Here is a 4,905-nt window from a genome sequence, read left to right on the forward strand (position 1 = left end):
TATGAAATTCATTTTTCTGGGATATGCAGATGAAGAATTTGGTTATCGTCTATGGGATCTAGTCAAACATAAAGTTATTAGAAGCAAGGATGTCATATTTAATGAGTCAGAAATGTTTAAGAGGTTTGTAGTTGAGATGGAGGTCAAGAAAGTTATTGATAGTTTTGAAGAGCGGCATGAAAACATCCCACCAATGCAAGAAAATGGACAACAAATTCAAGAGTAGGAAGGACAACAAGTGGAAAGTGATGAACATAAAAAAGAAGGAATCTTGCAGGAAACTTTACAGGAGATTCAACCTGATAATGCACCAACACAATTGATTCACATATCTTCTAAGCCTCATAAACCTTCACAAAGGTATCCTCCTTCAAACTATATCCTATTAACTGATGAAGGTGAGCCCGATTGTTTTCAAGAGGCTTGTAAAGTTGAGCACAAAAAATGGAAGAAAGAAATGGAGGAAGAAATGAACTCTTTGCTGGAAAATAAAACTTGGGAGTTGGTAAAGCTCCCAAAAGGTAGAAAGGCTCTACAAAACAAATGGGTATATAGGATTAAGCATGAATGTGATGAAAAGAAGGAGAGGTATAAAGAAAGGCTGGTGGTGAAAGGATTTTCCCAAAAAGAAGGTATTGACTTCACTCAGATTTTTTCACCTGTTGTCAAAATGGCATCCATCAAAGTCATTCTTGGTCTTGTTGTTTCTTTAGACTTAGAATGTGAACAGTTAGATGTAAAAACTCCTTTCCTTCATGGTTAACTAGAAATAAAAATTATATGGAGCAAACAAAAGGCTTCATAGAAAAAGGCAAAGAATAACTAATATGTAGGTTGAAGAAGAGACTCTATGGGTTGAAACAACCACCTCGACAATGCTATAAGAAATTTGATTCATTGATGTTGGGACATGGTTTTCACAGGTTGGAAACTGACCAGTGTGTTTATATCAAGAGGTATGATCAAGGAAAGTATATTATATTATTGTTATATGTGGATGTCACGTTAATTGTTGGGCATGATAAGAATATGATCAATAGGTTGAAGAAGGATTTGGGTCCAACACAACAAATATTGGGCATGAGGATCATGCGGGACATGAAAAACAAAAGGTTGTGGATGTCACAAGAAAAATATGTCAAGAATGTGTTTGACAAGTTTAATATGAAGGATGTGAAGCCAGTTGGTACACTCCTTGCATCCCACTTCAAGCTGAATAGTGAGTTATGTCTTAGTGATGACAAGGATAAGGAGGAAATGAGTGAGATTCCTTATGCTTCAGCATTTGGTAGCTTGATGTATGTCATGGTATGTACACGACCAAACATTGCATATTGAGTGGGAGTAGTGAGCAGGTTCCTTGCCAATACAGGCAAACAACATTGGCAAGCAAAAAAATGGATTTTGAGGTATCTCAAGGGCACTAGTCATTATTGTTTATGTTTTGATCATAATGAGATCGTGCTTGAAGGATTTACAAATGCAGATATGGTTGGAGATATGGACACCAAAAGTCCACTACAAGTTATTTGTACACATTTGCAAGGGCAACAGTATCTTTGGTGTCAATGCTACAAAGAATAGTAGCTCTCTATACTACAGAGGCATAGTACATAGCTGCAACAGAGGCATAGTACATAGCTGCAACAGAGGCTTGTAAAGAGTTGTTGTGGATGCAGTTATTCCTAGGAGAGAAAGGAATAAAGCAGGACAAGTATGTGCTATATTGTGATAGTCATATTGCCGTTCACTTGGTGAAAAACCAAGCATTTCACTCATAAGCTGAGCACATTGACGTAAGGTACCATTGGATCCAACATTTTCTAGAGGAAGGACAATTATCCTTGGAAAAGATCCATGCAGATAAGAACCTTGCTGATATGCTCTCTAAGATTCTACCAAGAAATAAACATAAGTTATGTAGAGGCATGATAGGACTCGGCGTGACTTGATTCATGATTCTTCATTTGGCTTCAAGTGGGAGAATGTTAAATGTGAAGTCAAATGAATCCAACGCAACAACAATCACCGACGCTGTGTATGTTGAAAGCTACCACCGACACCAAACACAACCCTTGACTCTTTGGCTTCACTGTGCAACCATGAATTTCACATGAGGAGAAATATAAAACTCTTCTCCCATCTAGAAATTTGTAATCTTGTCTCTGCCTGAGAAATCCAAGCAAGGCCAAGGCCTGCCCAGTAATGTGAAGTTGTGATTTTGTTCTCCAGTTGTTATTTGCTGTTTTATCTTTGTTTTGTTGTCTCTGTCTGTCATCAAATTATTCTTTGTTGTGTTCTTGATTAGTAATGTTTCCCTCTGAACCCATCAAGGAAATGGTTCTTATTAATCCTGATAAATGTTTTGAAATTTCGTGATATGAGGTTCATCCTCATCCATGAAAACGTTTTTTTTAATATTACGTTGTTGGACCATTCTCTTCCATGTGATGTCATTATAGGATACTAAGAGCTTTGTCATATTCAATATATCTGCTGGCTTGTATTATTCAATGTTTAAGTGTTGGGATGTAGGAACGTGGATGATGAACCACATTAGCTGGTTCATAACGCATTAACAAAATTTTCTCCTATGTAATTTTTACCCAAAATACTCTTCTTAATATAACATGGATCACATAAACCTGAATTAAAAAAAAAAACAAATTTTATTTTCAAACTAAAACATTGCTCACCCCGTAACTTTGCGGAATTTTTTGGACCATATAAAACTTTTGAAATGGCCATTTGAACATTATTCGGAGTCAATAAAATTCAAGTAAAAAACAAGATCTTCTAAACTCGTTTTTTGGTTGGGAAAACAAACCATAAAACAAGCTTTAAATTTACGTTTTCTTGAGGGTAAATTTACGTTTTCTTGAGGGTAAATTTTGGTAGGTAATATTGACATGCGACTTTATTATAACAAACTTGTATAATGGTAGGTAATATTGAGAGGCGACTAAACTCGTTTATTATAACAAACTTGTATAATGGTAGGTAATATTCAGAGGCGACTAAACTCGTTTTTTGTTTGTGAAAACAACCAATAAAACAAGCTTTAAATTTACGTTTTCTTGAAGGTAAATTTAGGTTTTCCTCCAGGTAAATTTTGCAAGAACATGAATGGTAGGAAATATGAATGGTAGGAAATATTGAGATGCGACTTTATTATAACAAATTTGTATAAGGTAGGTAATATTGAGGTGCGACTTTATTACTACAAATTTGTATATATTTGTGATATTATTATGTTTATTAATATCAATTTGTATATATTTGTGATATTATTAAGATTAGATTAGATTTATTTTAGTTACAGATTTATCAAGTGCAGAGAGATCAAATCTTTTTTCACTTTAAAAGAGATTTATATCTCAAGAGATCTCATCTTTCTCTGCACTTAGTAGATCCATATTTAAGATATATCTAGACTAGTTTAATGTTTCTCTTTAAATAGGCCATATTCCACATGAATAGCATGGAGTTTTTATATTATGGGCATCTTTATTTTATTTTTATAAGGATATTTCTATTTTGTTACTTTATTCTTTATTTTACTTTGAAAAATTAATCTTTTCATTTAATTTAATTTTTTTAATTTGAATTTTTATTTAACTTGATTTAGTCAAAATGTTAAACATTACATTATAAATAAATATAAATATAAATATTAATTTAATGTTTTTTTATTTTATTTTTAGTCTTGTGTATTTTGACCAAGTCAAAATGTTTACGGTACATTACAATATCTCCCTTATACATTTTTTTCTTTTAGATTTAATTTTAAAAATGTTATTAAATAAAATAAAATTAGGATATTTTGAATTTGAAATGAGTTTGGGTTTTTGGGAATCTAGTGTTGATGATAAGCCATGGTATGAGTAAAATGGGTTGAATATTCATGGTTATGAATCTTATTATTTGGTAAGTTTATTGTAAGTATTAAGTTTTTATGTGCTTATTAATTAAATTTAAATATGATTACATAATTATTATTTTACACTACTACATCTCCTTCATACCTTTATTTTAGACCACTATATATTTATAATATATTTAAAAAAATGTTGACATATAGCCTTTCTTACATTACATCTAAATCCTACACATCTCCCACATACTAGGTGTAGAGCACCTCTTAGCGCAATAATTTTTTATATATAATAAATAAATATTTATGTATGTGTAAATTAGTGGTTTGTGTGATGTTTAGCCTTTATTAAGTTATTAAATCAAATTTTATGGAAAGGGGTTGAGAGTGGGAGTCACTTGTGGTAGATAGAAACTATCCCATGGGGTGTATAGGCTCAACCAAGCCTCACAAAATCTTGATGGTAGCATTGTGTAGGTAGCCAAATCATTTTTTCATCTAACATTGAGGCTCGCCTTGGCCTAAGCTCAACTTAATTAGGAACAAATAAATAAAAACGTATGCAACATGGTATCATATTGTTAACATAGAGAGTGATGCATTACAAAAACATATATGTAAGATCCCAAACACCAAAATTTTTAATAAATCTAGCACATGTTAGTGTTCTAAAAAAAACTTTCAACAAAAAACAAGAACACAAACAGGCTTTGGAAATGCAACCCTTTATTTATATTATTAACTAAAGTAAATTGTACATTCCCATACAATAATATCAGAGCTTCTGCAATGGCATGCATGAATACTCATGAAATGAGAAAACAAATACATTGAAGCACAATCGTGGACCCCAAATGGATCCATAAGACAGATTACACACATAGGGTTTTCATCCCAGGGATTAAACTAGAATTGGCCTCACCAAGTTCTCAACAAGACACATCTGGATAGACAACTCAAGATAATCCAAATGCCTAGCTGCTATCCCCTTTTATAGGCTTGATGAACTCTGTTTAGAAACTTTATTTTAT

This window comes from Pinus tabuliformis, chromosome 4_1 (assembly GCF_031772625.1).
Source record: "Pinus tabuliformis cultivar Carrire ecotype Pingquan chromosome 4_1, CPIR1, whole genome shotgun sequence".
Classification (NCBI taxonomy): Eukaryota; Viridiplantae; Streptophyta; class Pinopsida; order Pinales; family Pinaceae; genus Pinus; species Pinus tabuliformis.